The sequence below is a fragment of the Pelobates fuscus genome, chromosome 2 (genome assembly GCF_036172605.1).
Source record: "Pelobates fuscus isolate aPelFus1 chromosome 2, aPelFus1.pri, whole genome shotgun sequence".
Taxonomy (NCBI): domain Eukaryota; kingdom Metazoa; phylum Chordata; class Amphibia; order Anura; family Pelobatidae; genus Pelobates; species Pelobates fuscus.
The window spans coordinates 372249065-372269811 of NC_086318.1; positions in this window are offsets into that span (position 1 = coordinate 372249065).

Here is a 20747-nt window from a genome sequence, read left to right on the forward strand (position 1 = left end):
AGCAATCTCCTTACTCACACCCCCAATAAGACTGAAGAAAGAACGACTGTAGTTACTATTGGAAATTTGTGTTTGTGAAAAAAAAATATTTTAAATATTTTTGTATTGCTTTAAATTGCACGCCAGGCTGTTGTGTCATGGACCTGAAACTTTTATGGAGGGGGGATTGTTCCTTTAGTGCATTTCATAAGCAGAGTACTTTATCGTGTAAAAATTTCCATTTATGGTCCTATATCCAATTCTATCACACTAATCAATCTCATCTATACGCTCCAACATAGCTCAACCCCATTAAAGGACCTTATGCACAATAGTGTACTTTCATGCCATGCAGAAAAAAATCCTTTCTAAACACTTATCTTTTCGTACACCATTAATGACTACTTTCTTAATCCCAACTGCCTTTTGTAAATTTTTAACTCTTAGCTTCACTGTTTTGAAAATTCTCCAGATACTAAGCCATAGCTACTAATATATGATCCCTGTTTTCTTTCTTTATTTGATTTAGTGACTGTTCTCTAACCATCAATCATCTAATTTTTTTTTGGTTCCACGGATGAAACACCAAATCACAAAACAAACCAACCTATTCAGCCAAGGAGGTACAGAACTCGGACGACCTGGCTATGGGCCAAGATTCGGACAAATTGAATTGAAAAGAGTGCACAAGTTTAGCCACCAACTTTGCAAAATATTGTGCTGACAAGCTTGACAAAATAAGTCAAGAAGTCTCCCGACTTCATGACCCTCCCTCTAACCCGACTCTACTCTGTTTTGTTTTTTCTTCTACTCTACATTTCTTCTTTTTCATTTTAATTTCTTCTTCCTAGTCACTTGCTGTATCCAAAAATGTATAATACCAATAATACCAATAACACGATTGGAACCTATCTATTGGAACTTCCCTCTAGCTGCTGATTCTTTTAAGTCAAGCCACCACATAACTGTGACTTTGACAAAGATAAAAATACCCATTTGACAAAGATCAGTGGTCTTTAGAAAGTCTCACACTTCATCAATGAAAAGTCATTATGTTGGCCATGAATGAGTGTCACTCACAGAAGCAAGCTTTGTTTTATCTTGGAGTTAGACAGTAAATTGCTTACTTTGTATCAGGAATCCCATTCTTAAAGGTACACCTTAACTAAAAAAATCTATATATTATTTTTAAAGTCTGATTTAGTTCTTTAGTAGATTCTAGTTTTGGTACCCCTTTGATTAAAAAAAAAAAAAAAAGCTGAAAACAGCCATTTAATTTAACTGCATCGTAGCCTCTCTGCAGTTCGGTCCATCTACTGTCAGATCATCAACATTGATCATTTTTGTCTAATCCAATGCTTCTCAAATAGAAGCATTGCAGAAACACAGTGTGTGCATGTCAATTGTTGCAATTGCCAATCTCCATGAGAAGCATTGAATCTAATTCTTTCCATTAGCCATTTTCAGTGTCATTAGGTGTTGGATTGTGCAGACTATAATATTCCTTGAAAATCTAAGTATATTAAGAAATAATTGACTCTAATGTCTATTTGGTTGACAGTCACTAGAAATATGTTTTCTGCAAAATATGAACATTGCTGTTTTTTTCCAGAAATAGCAGTGTTTTTTTTTTCCATTTGAAATTTTATTTGCATTTCAAATAAAGGCAGGGAGTGGGTACATAATAAAGAAAAGGGGAGGTGAGGGAGGTGGGGGAAGGCAGCATTGGTTCACAGCAATTCCATTACAGTCAAACATCAGCGTTCTGTATATAAGTAATCACATTGTATTAGGGCATCATTGTGGGGCGCGTCTGCCCCTATGCGGTTTTAACATAGTAGTTAAACAGGGAGGTGCTAGACTAGGACTGTGGAGTACTCGTGACCCCGCAATCATCCTGGGCTACCAGATCTCTTGTGCACCACAGATCCCATGTTTTCAGATAAAGTGTTGAAGGGTAGAAGAGGGCCGTATATGAAGTCTCATATATCCATTGTTTATGTAGTCCCCCGAGTAGGTCCCTTCTCGTGGGGAGTACAGAAGACTTCCATTTCCTTGCTAATAATTGTTGTGCTGACAGAGCAATGTGTGTAAGCATTTTCCTCTCATGCTGGGGTCTCTCCGTTGGGAGATCCCGCAACAGGTATGTTTTAGGGGAGGGGTGGAGGCCGTTATTGCCTGGGCCAGGTCGTGGACCGCTGTCCAGTATTGGGTCAGTTGTGGGCAATCCCACCAGATGTTGTACAATAGCAGTGTTTTAATGTGGCACTGTCGCCGTCTGGAGACTTTGCAGAATTGTCCCCCGACGATGACAGTGCTGCTGGTGGTCCGGTGGCCGGGGGGGAGGGGCAGATAAAAGTGAGATTTACTTACTTGAACCTGTCTGTCATTGGAGTGGCCATCTTCCTCTAGTCAGCCCTCTTCAGCTCGTAGCGCTTCGGCTTGAGAGTACATTGAGAGCCATTTTTTGTGCTAACTGCTTTTCCCTTCCGTAATCTTTCTTACACACTTTCTTAGTCTTTTCCACAATACCAAGTACTCTCTTCATAAATTTGTACTAATCTCCACAATGCCACAATTACTTATTGGGTTTATAATGTACCTACCCTTTGTGCCTGCGAAGGACAACCAACTTTAATATTGCACTCCTGAAATGTCAGCTAGTCTGTGAACATAATTGGTTGCCTTAAAGTCTCTTCTTCCTTCTCTTTTTGTCGACTTCTTTCTCTCTCGGGTCTTTTTTTTTTTACTTCTTTTTGAGCATTACCTTCACTCCGTTACATTTTATGACTATTTTTGGACCACTCTGTTGTCATAGAAAATATAGTTCCTGAGATTTGATATGAATAGATTTCTGACAGTTATTCTATGCAATGGTGCTTCCTAATTATGAAGATTAGTATATCTAATACGTGGTAAATGAGAGTCTGTTGGGTACCCATGACCTGGACTCTTGCATGGTATATTGCTAACGTGAACATTACATTTCAGCATTAACAATATCAATTTTGTCCAACTTTCGACATCATTCATTGGGTATGTCAACTCAAATGCTCAGCCAATGAATGCTGTCCAAATGTGAGCGGAATTGATTTTACTCATATGGAAGTGTAACTTTCACATTAGCAATATGCTGAGTGATGGGCTGATCAAATGATCCTAGGGATCCTTGACTTTTGCCTAGACAATTAAAATTTTTCACAAATAATTGGGGTATGACGCGTGACCCATGCTGGCACCATTAACCAACACAACGAGCCAAAATGGCCATTTTTATGTTTTTATAGTTAATTGTGGCCAGTTGCAAAATATTGCAGAATTTGTTTGATTGTATATGAATGTTTATGTGTTTTTAGTTCATTGCAATATATAGGAATACTGTGGCCCAAAAAAAACTTCATCTCAATGAGGAGGCAGGTGCGTGGGGTTTACAGTTTAACATTGTAAAGTAAGATGGTGCTAGGGGACTTCAGACCAGTGGCGGAACTACCGGGGTTGCGGACTGGCTCCCCATGCAAAACTGCTATGTAGTATATTTCCAATTCGGCAATATACTAAATAGCAATTATCCTACCTCACTGATCGGCCAGTAACCTCAGTAAGGGGTAGAGTGGGATGTAAATGGCTTATCGCGCTGTATTCATTGTTTGTGTGTGCCGCGGAGGCACAGCTAGCGCCCATGCAGGAACTTAATGCCTGCCCCTCACCTCTTCCTGGGCGGAATACTGGCAGAGCTGCCTCCTACCCTGCCTGCAGGGCCCCTCCCTCTCTTCCCAGGATGTTTATAGCACTCACAGGGGAGCTCAGAGCAAGCCCAGCAGGCACCTATGGCCCCAAAAAAGCCCTGTTCCAGCCTGGAGCATGGCACACAGGATCAAGGAGAGTGAAATACTTTACCTCACCTCTCCCTGCACACACAAGTCTGTCTCTTCCTGGCTCTACTTCTTTCTGTGTGTCTCACTTATTTTCTGTCTCTCTCTGGCTCTCCTTTCCTTGTGTCACTCTGTCTCTCTATAGTTTTCTAGCTGTCTCCAGATCTCCTTCCCTTGTGTCACTCTGTCTCCCCCTCTCTATTTATTTCCATGTCTAGCTCTGTCTTCCTTTTGCTCTATGTCTTTAGCTGTCTCTGGCTGTCCTCTCTGTGTGCCTCTCTCCCTCCCTTGCTGTCTCCTCTTGTACTCTCTATCTCCCTCTCAGTTTTTTTGTCTCCCTCTCAAACAGCCACAAAGACACACACCCACACAATTACACTCATCCAACTACACACATACATGCAACACTCAGTCAGCAACAGTACAATCACACAAAGAAACCACACACATCCCAACCATGTGTATTGCTTAGTGGGGAGTGACGAGGAGCGAAGATATGCACAAGGTGGAGTGCCAAGGGGCCCTACTGTAATTCAGTGCACAGGGGCCCAGCGGTCCCTAGTTATGCCCCTAGTTCAGACCACATAATAAGTTCATTGAGATTACATTGTTATGGGGCCAGAGTGGCCTTTTAATCTTTCATAAATATTCTCGGTGTTACACCCTGCTGTGAAATTTACTGTTTTGGATGTTAGTCATAGATGGCACATCGCTTTTTGATTTAGTTAAAAAGATAAAAAATAAGTTTTAGAAGTTGGACACCTTTGAAAAACTATCCCCACAATCTTAGGCTCTCGGACTGAATGCCTAACGGTCAGTCTGCTTCTCAAGGTGTCCCTGCTAGAATTGTATTAGCATCCTGAGCTAGGCTTCTAATCCAGGCACGTGTGAGTGGCTTATCTGTTGGGTATTATTATTGATTATTGTATCCTTATATGCACTGCAAATGTCTTTTTAACCCATCTTTTTCATGAAATCACAAGTCACACTGAGAGGAAAGATATGCAGTTATATTTTGTTGGTATATGATTTTTCCGAGATATATATTATTTCTTTCCATACACCATGTGAATAGCTAGAAGGGTCCTTTATTCTAGTAGGTACAGCACTTATAAATAGTCACCTTAATAATAGACACAGTCAGTAATTTAATTTACATCACATATGGACCTGTTTTAAGAAATATAAGGATACGAGCTATAATTTCTGAATGTTCTACTGAAGTCCTACAGATACCTGTCCAATGGAGAACAGTGATCAGTTCTGCTATGGCTCTGCAGGCCACTGACACTTCCCCATATGTCTGGATAAAGGCTGGACCTATTTAGTGTTCTCTAGACCAGGGGTCCTCAAACTCTGGCTTTCCAAGGTCTAGAGCAGGGGTCCTCAAACTCTGGCCCCCCAGATGTTGCTGAACTACAACTCCCATGATTCTTTGAATTACAAAGATAGCTAGAGAATCATGGGAGTTGTCGTTCATCAACATCTGGGGGCCAGAGTTTGAGGACCCCTGCTCTAGACCTTGGAAAGCCTTATGGACCTAGGTGTATATCCAGGCATAGTATGTGCTCCGATATGAGGTGTTCAAGATCTGAGTGGATATTTTGTATCACAGCTTCTGGGAAGAGATTCTGGTGGGAATATGGGTCTTATTCCATATTGATACCTGCATTGGAATGTGCAGCACATTTTCTTATAGTGTGCACTTAATGATTTGTCTTCTTGCACTGCACTGCACTGCCGAAATACAACATTTTAAAACACTGTTTTGTAGACATACCCCCAATGGAAACTTGCACACATTTAATTATGTATTTTTTTCTAAAAACAGCTTGCAAAACATGCAGATCTCTTGCCTGCTGCCTTTGCAAATCCTCCACTTCTAACCCGACCCAGACCTTCTGTGGTTGTCCAATCACAGACTTTTCAATGCAGCTTTGCAAGCCTTTGCAGGTGCTCTGAGCAATTGTTGCCTGATGAGTTTAGCTCCACTGAGCTAACCAAACCAGGAAGTAACAGAGCTGGTTGTCTGATTGTAACCAGGTTCATTTATAAAAGTGTAAATTTTTATTGAAGTCTGCACTTTTTGTAAAATGAAAAAGAGGGCACACTGTTCACACATAAAGCATGATTATTAACCCCATATTCACTTATATACTATTTCAAGCAATGAGTGCCCATTGATGGTTTTAAATCAGCTGCCACCCGGCTAACCTTTCCTATTATTATTATTATTATTATTATTATTATTATTAGTAGTAGTAGTAGTAATTATTATTGGCATTTACATAGTTTCAACTTTATCTGCAGCGCATTTAAATATTATTAAAGGGGAATTTAATAACAAATCCATCCGTCCATCCATATCTCTGTTCACTGGTCTGTATTATATCACTTACCAGCACAGATATAGTTGTTCTGGGTAATAGTATTTTCAGACTAAATTAGATCAGTAAGATGGTAAATGTGTTTTGTGAAATATGGAAATTTAAGAATGAATCGTGTGCCTCTCCCTTTCTCGCTTTCTGATGTTAAGGCAGAATAGTTCAGTTGTACCCTGAAAGCTTTAAACAAGCAGTGCAGTATGGGGAGGGGGGCAAACAATGGCCCCTTCACTTTTGCATGAATGCATTCTGTGATTTTCCACACGTCCGGAAGTCATCTATTTTGTCCCACAGACATCTGCATGGCCTGTTTGTTTATGTTCGGTGTGCCAGGCTGGAATGAAAATGCTATAAACTCCATTTGTTATCTCTAAAGATATTGTTTGTGAGAATGCTGTTTTAAAGGGACACCCCACTACCCAAATACAAAATAAATATAAATAACTGTTTAGTAGATATACACCAAATGAAAACTTGCATGCATTTAATAATGCTTTTTTTCCATTATTGGACTGCAGAATCCCTTCTAACCCCACCCAGACTTTCTGTGGCTGTCTAAATCACAGACTTCCCAATGCAGTTCAATGAGAAGTCTTTGCAAGGCTGGTGCTCTGGGCAATTGCTGCCTCTTGGGTCCAGTGCAAATAAGCTAACCAAACCAGGAAGTAACAGGACCTGCTGTTCATTGGGCGTGTAACCAGTATTATATCTAAAAGTGTGAATTTCTATTGAAATATGCACTTTTTGCGAAAATGAAAAAAAAGCACACATTCTTTGCACATAAAGCTTTCAACAAGCTCAAGTGCTTTAGGGTTCTGGAGTGTCCCTTAAGGCGTTACCCATGGCTCTGCCATATACAGTGGTGTAGTATTGCTCTACAAGGATTGCCAGGATTATACAATTTTACTAAATAGAGAATTGTGAGGAATTCAAAGTGAATTTTAATTTAATAATAAATTATATAGCTAAATAGTAGTAAAAATTCTCCAATTCTATTATGTTATACAATTTTGATGTAAAATTAGAAATTCACCCTGATTTCACTTTGAATTACTAACAATTCTCACGTTAGTAAATAGCTCGTTATAATCAGGTTCCAAAATGGCATTTTTTAAAAGTTTTTTTTTTTTTTTAATTCTTTATTTAGCATTGACAGAAAATATTCAGTCGTACATATATGTGCAGCGTGGGTACGTATATTACATCAGTGCCAATAAACATCAAAATTGGATAATATAGACGACATGTGTTATCCCTGTATGGTACTGTTTCATGCCCGGTCATCTGTAGTCAATGTTTAGTTTTGTTTAACAGGTAACAGGTAACAAAGTTAACTAGGTATGTGTGTTCCACAACTCTGGCTCTAAGCCGAAGTTCGGGGTGTAAACTATCTTTTTGGTTCCCGTACTCCTTCATCTATCTAGGGTGATGTGCTACCGTGATGGTCAGAATTCATTCCTGCCCTTGGGTCCAGCAGTATGTGCTGCTTATTGCGCGGATCCTCTCAAGGTTCCGACCCCGTATATCTGTAACTCCGTAGATTCCAAGGGCCCGGATACCGTGTCTATGTATCTCTATATCCGGGTTGTCGTTAGTGCATTAGTATTTGTCTAATGTTAACTGGTTACCCCTGAAGGTATAGGTGAAGATTGCAGACACACAAAGGAATAGTAGATAGACAACTTCAGGTAAGAACAGAAGTCGAAGAGGAGGAAAGGAGCGAGGCCGAGAGGAGCGGGGGGGGGGGAGGGGACAGGGGCAAGCGAGGATCGCGCCCCATCGCACTCTAATTACCCAGGGGGCAATTTTCCCACGGTTCCCATATTCTCTGAAATGTCTTTTGGGTGCCCCTTACCCTGGCTGTCAGATCATCCATGAGGTGGGCTTCTTTAATTCTGTTGATTACCCCTCTCATAGGAGGAGCCCTCTCTTTGAGCCAATCGGCTGCCACTGCCCTCCTTGCTGCCAGTGTGATTTTATGTATGAGCTTTTGCTCGTTTCTGGTCCACCCATCTATTGGTCTATTTAGTAGGTATAGCCATGGTGTCACGACTAGTAATGTGGTCCAGCACGCAGAAACTATGTAAATATATACATAAGAAAGAAAAGGAAAATAACAGGATAGAGCGTAAACCGGACCTTAGAATGGCCGGACTAATACGCTAGAGACAGAGAATGGTCAAAGGGAAAGCCGAGGTCAAGGAAGCCAGAAAATACTCAATACCGATAAGACAAGCCAAGTCAGGGAAACCAGAGATCAGAATAACCAGGGAAACGCCAAGGATCAGGATACCAGGAAATCAGAAACACGAGAATAGCACTTTCAGGGAACCAGGAAACTGAAACCACGACATGGCAAAGTACTAGGGTGAATTAGGGGTTTAAATACCCCTCTCTAAGCTATGATTGGTCAGAGGGCGACCTCTGACCCCAGAACGTGCGTGTGCGTTGACGTCGTGACGTCACGCACACGTTAGTATAATTCTCGGGGGCTATCCATAGACGCGACCACGTGGCCGGCGCCATATTGGATTTGGGCGTGATGCCCGGAAGAACTACGTGCGCGGTTCCCGGCTCGCCGACGAGCAGGTAAGCTCGTGTAGTCGGAGCGGTCGTGCCGGTCGGGCATGACAGTGAGGCTCGGCGGGCCGGTGACCGCAACAGTACCCCCCACTCGAAGACCGCGCACCGGGCGGGAAGGACCCGGCTTAAGAGGAAAGCGGTTGTGAAATGACCGGATAAGACGGGGCGCATGGACCCGGTCAGCAGGAACCCAACAACGTTCCTCGGGACCATAACCCTTCCAGTCAACGAGATAGGACAAGACACCTCTGGATAATTTGGAGTCCATGATAGAACGGACTTCGTATTCTTCTTGATCACCCACTACCAAGGGCGGAGGAGGAGTGGATACCCTGGTGTAGCGATTGCAAGTAAGGGGCTTGAGCAGAGACACATGGAAAGTATTCGCTATTCTCATATGAGCCGGTAGTGCTAAAGTATAGGTCACTGGATTAATACGTTGGGTAACTCGAAAGGGACCAATGTACCGAGGGGCAAATTTCATGGACGGGACCTTAAGCTTGATATGTCTTGTGGAGAGCCACACCCTGTCACCTGGAAGATAGACAGGATTAGCGCCCCGTTTCTTGTCAGCTTGGACCTTTGCTCGTAATGAGGCTTTTTGCAGAGCTGAATGGACGGAATCCCAGGTATCATGAATCGATTCTAAACGGGTGTTCAAAGCGGGGATTTCTGTGTCTGAGAATGCAGAAGGTAAAACAGTGGGGTGATAACCCTGATTAACAAAGAATGGACTGTGATTAGAAGATTCATGAGTGGCGTTGTTTCTGGCGAACTCAGCCATGGGTAAGAGCTCATACCAGTTAGATTGATTGGCATTTATAAAGCAACGTAAATAGGCTTCTAAAGACTGATTCACCCTCTCTGCTGCTCCATTTGTTTGAGGGTGATATGCTGACGAAAAGGAGAGTTCGACGCCCAATTGTTTGCAAAAGGAACGCCAAAACCTAGAAACAAACTGGGTACCTCTGTCAGATACTATGCTTTTGGTTACACCGTGCAACCGAAAGATCTCTCTCAAGAATATTTGAACTAGATCTTGAGCAGATGGTAATTTTTTAAGTGGGACGAAATGTGCCATCTTCGTGAATCTATCAATAACCATAAGGACTGTATTAAACCCGTTTGAACTGGGTAGATCCACAATGAAATCCATGGCCAAGTGGGTCCATGGAGCACTAGGTATGGGCAGTGGTTGTAACAGTCCAGGAGGTGACCTAGGAGGAATTTTAGAAACGGCACATATTTGACATGCCCCAACATAATCTTTGATATCGTTTCTAAGAGCAGGCCACCAAAATCTCCTGGAGACGGCAGAGAGAGTTTTATGGACTCCAGGATGGCCCGCTGTGAGGTTGTCATGGAACAAATCTAGTACCTTCTTTCGAAACTGAGGTGACACATACAGTTTGTCCGGAGGTTTTCCCACAGGTGCCTGAGTTTGATCTGCTATTATGGCACAGAAGAGTGGAGAAGGCACTTCGGAAACTGTAGTGGCAATGAGGCATTCAGGAGGTACAATAGGATATATCACCTGTTCCGGAACTTCATCTGTCTCAAACTGCCGAGAAAGTGCATCTGCCTTGGTGTTTTTTGTACCAGGTCTGAATGTAATTACGAAATTGAATCGGGAGAGGAACAATGACCACCTAGCCTGACGAGAGGACAGTCTCTTAGCGTCCCCAATATAAGCCAAATTCTTATGATCAGTAAAGATCAAAAGTGGCTCTTTGGAACCTTCCAAGAGATGCCTCCATTCCTTAAGGGCAAGTACAATGGCCAAAAGTTCCCTATTCCCTATGTCGTAATTCCTCTCTGCAGGTGTGAGTTTGCGAGAGTAAAATCCACAGGGATGTAAAGGCGTATCAGGACTTTCTCTTTGAGACAGAATGGCTCCAACTCCTGTCTCTGATGCATCCACCTCTAGGATAAATGGTTTGGATGGATCAGGATGGGTCAGGACAGGTGCTGAGGAAAATAAAGATTTTAATCGTTCAAATGCCTCTCTTGCTTCTTTGGGCCAAGATATACAATTTGCTCCTTTTTTTGTTAAATTGGTTATAGGGGAAATCACGGAGGAAAATCCCCTTATGAATTTGCAGTAGTAATTTGCAAAACCTATAAAGCGTTGAGTAGCTTTAAGGCCCTTGGGTAATGGCCACTGTAAGACTGCCTCCAGTTTGCGAGGATCCATCTGGAAACCAGACGGAGATATAACGTATCCAAGGAATTGTATCTCCGTTTGGTCAAACTGGCATTTCTCCAGTTTACAGTAAAGGCCGTTCTGTAACAGGGTTTTCAGTACAATTCTCACATGTTCGTGATGTGTCTCTAGGTCTGGGGAATAGATGAGAATGTCGTCCAAATACACTAGAACGAACATGTGAAGGTACTCTCTTAGGACATCGTTAATAAAATCCTGGAATACCGCTGGAGCGTTACATAATCCAAACGGCATAACCAGGTATTCGTAATGTCCCATTCTGGTGTTAAATGCGGTCTTCCATTCGTGACCGTTCTTAATCCTGACTAGATTGTATGCACTTCGGAGATCGAGCTTGGTAAAGACTCAAGCTCCCTTCAATCTGTCAAATAGCTCTGATATAAGGGGAATAGGGTAGGCATTTTTTATGGTAATCCTATTCAAACCCCTATAATCAATACAAGGGCGTAGGTCTCCTTCTTTTTTAGAGACAAAGAAGAATCCAGCCCCGGCTGGTGAGGAGGACCTACGGATATGACCCTTTCTGAGAGCATCCCTAATATATTCCTCCAAACAAAGATTTTCCTGGGGGGACAAGGCATAGACTCCTCCCTTGGGAGGCATAGTCCCTGGTAATAAGTTTATAGTACAGTCATAAGGTCTATGAGGAGGTAACCCTTCTGACTGGACCTTGTTAAATACCTCTTTCAAATCCATATACTGCTGTGGAATTTGTGTGGTCAAGGGAGGTGTCACAGGAACATTAATGGTGCCAATAGGTTGTGGGATTTGCTTAAAGCAAACACCTTTGCATCTCTCACCCCAACTCACAATCTCTCCTTCAATCCAATCCAAACGTGGATTGTGTTTCAGGAGCCAAGGGAAACCGAGTATTATCGGAACTGTAGGTGAAGATATGATTTGAAAGGTCATTTCTTCAGAGTGGAGAATACCCACTGAAACAGTGATTGGCAGAGTTTCGTGTGTGATGAAAGGCTGGGTAAGAGGCCTTCCATCAATGGCCTCGACTGCTATAGGTTTCTCTTTATGTCTTAAGGGCAGGAGATGTTTTGCAGAGAATTCTTTGTCTAGGAAATTCTCCGCTGCCCCAGAGTCAATCATAGCCTCACACTGAACAGCAGTGTTCTCGAAAGATAAGGTTACTTTGATAAGGAAACGGTTCTTAGTCAATTTAGGGGACATATACATCACACCTAAGGTCGGTCCCCGTACGTGCCTTAGGTGTGCAAGTTTTCCGGCCGAACCGGGCATGACGATCTTAGATGTCCCTTCTTGCCACAATACATACATAACCCCTCGTTACGTCTGTGTTGTCTCTCTGCCTCAGTGAGTTTAGCACTACCCAATTGCATGGGTTCAGGTTCTGGAAGAGGCGTTTGGCTACTCACCACTGGGTTAGAGAAACGAGGAGCTATGGACAAATTAGAACGTCTGTTACGTTGTTTGTTTTTCTCTCTCTCTCTGAGCCGGTTATCAATGTCTATCATTGTGGCAAACCTAGCCACTTCTGAACTACATTCAGTACAGGTTGTCCGTAGGCTGAAGATATAATATGTAACGTTAAATGTATATGTATTGTCCTATGGCCGTTCGCATGCTGGCAGCCGTATGCTGCCAGCATACAAAGCATTCATACGACGAAACACGGCTATCCTGGCCGTTCGCCGTACGAATGTGGACTCCCTAGGTAGACCACACATTCACAGGTCGTGTGGCACCAATTAACCGGTTGCAACATTGTTGCAATCGGTAATTAAGGGCTCTCCTAGGTGGCCGTCGTTCGACTACCGACCATGCGGCGGTCGGCCATCTTGGATCCTTTGTCTCTGCAGCGGTGTTCGGTCGTCGAGAGCCTGGAACTGAAAACGGCTACTCAATGATCCGAACACCGCTGGACTTCCAGAGCGTTCGGGAGTCCCGCGTTCGGTACATTATATGTCCCGTACTTATTCGGTACTTTTAAACCCACTTTAATGTTTAACTGTATTATGTGCGGCGTTCGGTCAATTCAGCTGGGATCAGAGCGGTATTCTCACAAAGTGTGCGCTCCGACCCCAGCTATCTACCGAACGTTCAATTATTCCAAAGTACCGAATATTGTGTGAATTATGTATTTTAATGTCAATTGTCGGTTTTGCTGCACGAGGGGATAATCCACTTAATCGTCCATTTTAGTGGGAGTATCCTTCTCGTGCAGCAATGCCTGGTGGGAAAGTCACAGTGCATGTTGGGAGAAATCCCCTGGAATTACTGTCTGGAAACCCCTTGCATGGGGAACTGTATAAATATGCTGCTTGTGAATAAACCGAGTTAGTTGACTCCCAAACTGTGTTTCGTCCGTTATTGGGAGGATTGGGAACATTGCCTTGCTTTCTATTCTGACTGTGGATTTCCTGGATGTACCAACGGATATCGTATGCTATTACACTGCATTCCGTTACAATCATGTAGGCAATAAACTCATTAAGATTAACCGGAAGGTCTCTAGCTGCAGTCTCATCTTGTATATTCTCAGCTAAACCTTCAGAGAAAGCAGCCACCAGACCGCTATTGGTCCAATCAACCTCAGACGCTAATGTCCTGAACTCTATTGCATAATCGGCTACAGAACGACTGCCTTGCTTGATTCTCATAAGGGCTTTGGCAGCGTTCTTCTCCCTGCCTTTAGGTTCAAATGTAGCCTTAAAGGCCGTAAGAAAGGTACTGTAATCACGGGCTACTGCGTCACCACTTTCCCATAAGGGGTTAGCCCAAGTCAAAGCTTTTCCAGTTAATTGGTTCATCAGATAGCCTATTTTAGATCTATCTGTTGGGAATGAACCTGGGGAGGCCTTAAAGTGGTATTCTATTTGGTTTAAAAAACCTCTGAATTCCTTAGAATCACCTCCATAACGAGGGGGCGGTGACAAGGTTATGGACGGTGGTTTATGTGGTACGGGAACCACTACAGGTGGCGGAACCACAGGTGGTACAGGAGGGACCTCTAAATAGGCAGTCCTCTGGAGCAAGGTCTGAAATGCCTGGGCAAATTGGTCTAACCTGTGGTCCATATCCTCCACCCTATTTTCACAGGCGATCATATGTTTGCATAGTTCTGCAGGATCCATGGCCATGTCGTAATGTCACGACTAGTAATGTGGTCCAGCACGCAGAAACTATGTAAATATATACATAAGAAAGAAAAGGAAAATAACAGGATAGAGCGTAAACCGGACCTTAGAATGGCCGGACTAATACGCTAGAGACAGAGAATGGTCAAAGGGAAAGCCGAGGTCAAGGAAGCCAGAAAATACTCAATACCGATAAGACAAGCCAAGTCAGGGAAACCAGAGATCAGAATAACCAGGGAAACGCCAAGGATCAGGATACCAGGAAATCAGAAACACGGAAATAGCACTCTCGGGAAACCAGGAAACTGAAACCACGACAGGGCAAAGTTCTGGGAAAAGCTAGGGGTTTAAATACCCCTCTCTAGGCTATGATTGGTCAGAGGGCGACCTCTGACCCCAAAACGTGCGTGTGCGTTGACGTCGTGACGTCACGCACACGTTGGTATAACTCTCGGGGGCGGGGCTATCCATAGACGCGACCACGTGGTCGGCGCCATATTGGATTCGGGCGTGATGCTCGGAAGAACTACGTGCGCGGTTCCCGGCTCGCCGACGAGCAGGTAAGCTCGTGTAGTCGGAGCGGTCGTGCCGGTCGGGCACGACCGTGAGGCTCGGCGGGCCGGTGACCGCAACACATGGATCCAGATCAGGGGCCCTGGATAGGACCTGGGTCAGTATGTCTTTGACTTGGATCCAGAATCTGCTAATAACGGGGCACCCCCACCACATGTGTATGTAAGATCCCTTCATCCCACAGCCTCTCCAACACAAATCTGTGGGGGTTTTCCTCATGTGAAACAGTTTAACAGGGATGGTATACCATCGGAGCATTGTCTTAACCGATTGCTCCTGATGCGTAACGCAAACCGATGAGGTATTATTGGCTTCCCAGATTTCTTGCCAATCTATCCCTTCTAGTTCCTCCCCTAGGTCGTTCTCCCATTGGGTCGTATATGTAAGGTTTCCCCATTCCCCAGATTCTGAGCATAGGTGGGTATATAGGAGGGATATTAAGCCTCTAGGCATTTTTTCCTGCATACAGATATTTTCAAAGAATGTTTTTGTTTTCCGTGCGGCTGCTTGTATGTGTGGGAGTTTAGCGTATTCCTTAATTTGTAAGTATCTAAAAAAATCGGCGGGTGTCAGGTGGTCTCTCTGCCCCAAGGAATCAAATGTGATCATCTCTGTTCCCTGATATAACTGTAAAAGGTTTTTTTTGTTTGTTTGTTTTTTTAATAACAGTGAATTGTAGCGAATGGAAACTGAATTGACAAATTTAGGCCAATATAGTTATAGCTATTGCAAAACGGCGCAATACATTTCAGTGTTTAGTGAAAAAAAACCTTTGTGTTATTTTTTTACACCAGTGTACTTTCATCTCCAATCCACAAGTACAAAAACAAAGACAGAAAGGAGAGTAAAAATACCTTTTCCATCTTTTACCATATCCTCTCCACTCCATCTCTAAAATAATACAATTCCTTTTAGTGTTTGCTTAAGTGTCCACTTAACATGATGAATTAATTTAGGATTTATTATCTCACACCAGCCAAGAGAATTGTTTAGTATGCATATCCATGTAACATGCAGTTTTAATTTTGCAGCATAATTTAGAGTAAGTTAATAGGCATTATAAATAGCCACTTATATAGTGCGCTTTATTTGTAGCCAAAAATAAGGGCTAAAAAAAAAAAACCACTAATAGGGAAAATATTTTTTTTTGTTAGGCAACATTTACTTAGAATGTTTTTTGTTTAAATCCCTTGTTTGCTCAGAAAAAGGTTACCTGTATAATACATATATATATATACATATATATATTTTTTTGCTAAAGCACATATATTAACAATCTATTTTAAATGCAAATATCTATTTTATTCAACCTGGGAGGTCAAATATACATCTGCAAATTATTTAAACCATTAGTTGAAAGGATAAGAGTTAGTTAAGGCAGGTAATAATTAGTGGATATCAACAAAACAATACAAAGATATATTTTTTTGACCAACTTTTTCTACCTAAAGGTACATTGTAGGGTTAGGAATACATATCTGTATCTCAAACACTATAACCCTGATGCCCCTAATCATTTTAGTCGCCGCCATGTAAAATAAAATAAAAAAATAATAAATAAATAAAACATATTACTTACCTTTTCTCCAGCTCCAAGTCTCCCTTGGCACTGCGCCATCCTAGAGCCATGTCTCCAGCATGACGGGACAATCCAATTTTTTTCATAGAGGATTATTGGGGACCTTAGGCACATGTGGGGTGCTTACTGCGAATACAATGGATCTCTATTGCTGACCATGAGAGGCCTGCGCATGCACTTGTGACATCATGAGAGCCTGGAAGTAAGATTACTGACCCTCATACCGAGAGGGCTTGGAGGCTTGGCTTGAAGATGCATTTTCAAGCCCTCTTCTTAGTGAACTAATGGGTTTTGGGAAAAAGCAGAGGGGGGCAGGACTGCATGCACTATAACAACTTCTTCAATGTAATGTTTCCATTTAAAGTGCCACCCGTGGTGGAGTAGACCAGTCATTTTTTAATGCATACATAGTATAGATTAAAAAATATATATATATACAAATAGTACATTATTAGCACTCCAAGGATTTCCAGTAAGATAGTTTTACTTGAAAAAGTGTCACATAAAGTCAACGTTTCAGTTCTACATGGGAACTTTCCTCAGGACAAACACTACATATATATAAGCAAAAACAAATGGACATGATGCAATACAGCATTATTTGCAGCTTCTGTAGTGAGCCTTCATAAAAAAAACAGGAGGTGACTCAGTCAATCGGAAGAATGAAAACTTAAATCATATTAAGTTTTTTTTCTTTCAAAAAAATTCCAATCTCATATATTTATGCAAATAGGTTCTCTTTTGCAAGGCCGGCGGAGCGCTTATCTCCCAAGATGGTGCCCGCGGTGCAATGAGCAGCCGAGGCCTCAGAAGAGTCCCATGAGGACGAGGAGTCTCATGCCTCGAATGAATCCGTCAGAGTATACAGAGAGTCAGAGACGGATAAGGACTCTTCCCTCTCCACAAAAGGGGATATTAAAAAACTCCTACTGGACCTGAGGCAGGTGTGGAAATCAGATCTTAGGGAAGTCCAAAGGGAGATGGGGACTATCCAGCAGAGGCTCTATGCCACAGAGGAGAGAGAAAAGGCTAGGGATGGTCAGATACAGGCTACACAAAGCCAAATGGAAAGCCTCTCTCTCCAAGTACAGAAGTTGAGCAGAACAGTGGTTGTGCTGGAGACAAGGCACAGAAGAAGGAATATAATGCAGTGAGGTGTTCCTGAGAGAGTTGGTGGAGATGAACTACAGCACTTCACACAGAGGTTGGTTGCCACAATGGGCCTCAAAGGTGGTACTGAGCCCTCGCCTGTGATATCGGCATTTAAAGTCCGAAAAGCAGCGGCAGCCCCAGAAGGAGCACCCAGAGACACAATCATTGTCACAGGGCCCTGGGGACAGTGTAGTTTGAGGGATGCTCAGTGGCACTATATAGTGACCTCCCGTTTACAGTCCTGGCAGAAAGAAGACAACTAGCTCCAGTTGCGAAAAGGCTGAGAGATCACTCAGTCAGGTACCGCTGGGGAATCGAGGGCTCCCACATGGACACACAAGGGGACGCGATACTCACCTTGACCTCGGCAGACAACCCAGAGATGTTCCACAATAGCTTAGGAGTGCCAGCCGAGCTGCCAACATCTGCTGCAGAAGTACCGGAGAAACCCAACTCACCGGTCAGTCCTACAGAAGGGACATCGCAACCCCAGGCTGCAAGCACGGGGTTTAAGGTCCGCAGGCTGCGATTCAAGCAGTAACCTTACTGCCAACACCAACCAGACAATGCCATACCTAACTTGGTTTGAGTGTCCTGCACATCCCTGGTTTAGTCTCACCTCTTTCTATGCATCACAGAGGCCTAATTATGTCCCCTACTTACCGTAGCTACCCAGAGGCTTCCACCAAGCGAAGTGACATAGATCACTTGCCCCTTGAATGCTAAGCAGCAACAGCAAAAGTGAACATTGCTGATGACTTAAACGTTGCACTCTACTACTACATGTATAGTCACGCAATGTGCTCCTTGTGACTGTATGTTTCCATTTGTTATGTCGTTTTCATATATTGACATTGATACAAACGTGTGTTAAAATCCAATAAAATCCAAATATTATAAATAAAACTGTATGCAGACACCTGCTGACTGTAGCTCGGTCTTTAATCCCGGCATTTTGGCCAAGAAGAGATTTGCCAACTTACTGGGACTGGGTGGAGAGGATCAAGGAGATCAGGCAGGTGGAGGAAGGGGTGGCTCTGAGGGACAGGAGGGATAAGTATGAGGCAATTTGGAGTACTTGGATATTCTATCTGAGTACAAATGGGCAGGTGAAGTAGAAACATTGGTACTGTGTGGATGCGGCACCAATAGGACAAAGGATCATGGGTAGAGAGAGTTTAGTAGTGTCAGATTGGGGCTCACGGGCATCACCAATATATGTCCCTACTTGTCTTCCCTCTCATTTTTCTCCTCTTTCCCCTCTTTTCCACCCCCCTTTTTGTGTGTTTGTTGTCTTCTCTCTCTCTCCCCTTCCTCTCTCTCCTCCATCTTTTTAATTTCTCTTTTTTGATCCCATATATTCCTCCTTAGTCGTCTAGACCAGTGGTTGGAAGCGATGTTCGACGGATGGTGAGAGCAAACTGATATATGGGCTCACATGGCTTTTGAAACTCTTTAAATGTCTCTGCCTAACTTGGTCCCGATCGATGATGTCTGTAACCTCAGAGAGCTATTGATTGGTAGACATGTGCAATTCGTTTCGGTCCGAATAGGAATTCGGATGAATTTCGGACAATTCGGACATTCGGGTACTTCCGAATGTCCGAAGTGCCGAATTGCCGAAGCGCCGAATTGCCGATGTCCCGAAGTTCCGAAATTGTCGAAGTGCCGAAGTGCCGAAGTTGCTGAAGTTCCGAAGTGTCAAAGTGCCAAAGTTCCGAAGCACAGTATTGCCTAAGAACTAAAATACTTACCCAGTGAAAGAAGAAGAATGTTACATTGTATACAATTTTAAATAAAAAGTATACAAACATAGCCAGGATTCACCTGTAAGCATTTGCAACACTTACAACAATCAAGTAACATACATTCATATAAAATGTAAGTTACTTGGCCAGTCAGTTTAATGACAGGAATGAATAGGTAGATAACTCCCTAATTCCCACGGTATTAGGGAGCTATCTACTAAAAGGTTGAAAGACCTAAATTGGTCTTTCAGCCAAATTTACTAATACTAAGTAAAGATTACTTAGTATTAGTAAATTATCCCCCTACTCGCTATAGCACGAGTAGGGGCATGTCTATTAAACAGTGAGCAGCCTGTTCCCTCCTGGCCCCCACCCCTGAGCGGTGGGTGGGGGCCCTAAACTAGAATAAGGGGGGGGACCTAATGTCCTCCCCCCTGGCCCCCACCCCTGAGCGTTGGGTGGGGGCCCTAAACAAGAATAAGGGGGGGGAACCTAATGTCCTCCCCCTGGCCCCCACCCCTGAATGGTGGGTGGGGGCCCTAAATTGGAATAAGGGGGGGGACCAAATGTCCTCCCCTCTGGCCCCCACCCCTGAGCGGTGGGTGGGGCCCTACAGTAAAATAAGGGGGGGACCTAGTGTCCTCCCCCTGGCCCCCACCCCTCAGCGGCGGGTGGGGGCCCTAAATACTAATAAGGAGGGGGACCTAAGGTCCTCCCCCCTTGCCCCCACCCTTGAGTGGCGGGTGGGGGCCCTAAAAAATGTCCCCTCCCCCCAGGTGACTAGAGGTCCCCAAACCCCTAGTCACCCCCTCCCCCCCAATAAAAATTATCCCCCTACCTACCCCCCTCACCCTAAAAATAATGGGGGGGGGACCTTTAACTAAGAACCTGTAAAAAAAACCCTCCCTGGGGGGATGTGGCGCCACATTGCTCGTATGCCACATAATCTACATGACACTGGTGTGCTGCTTTCATATATTACTAATGCGGCAGACAATAAATGTCCCATGTATGCTTATGCCTGACTTGGTTGTTGCCACGCTCCGATTCTGGTCGAAACATCTGTCACGTATATTTTGCATTTTTACTGGTCCAGTGCCAAATGTACTTTCTTGTTTGAATACGTTTCCAGGTGTAACTGTGCTATTATTATATGTATTTTCTTCAAAATGACAAAATAAATAAAAACAGATTGTCAAAAAAAAAGTATGTTATAGTCACCAGTGAGGTTTGAAAGGTAATAACGGGTAGGGAATGGAAGGGAGAGGGATGGTAAGAGACTTATTGGGATGGCTAATTGGAAGACGGCTGGGAGGGAGCTGTTATAGTTTTGTAAAACTGACCCCAAGCCTACCAGGCCTCCTGGAATTTTTCTGAGGGCCCAATAGTCTATGGACCATATCTTCTTCATAGTTTCTATTATTTTGCAAAGTGGATTAGTGGAGAGGTAGTTGGAGGTATGGATGATTTTTTTTTAATGTTTTGTAGTATTAGTTTCAACTGCCAATATCATGTAAATAATTATTAATGTGGTGTGGCTGTA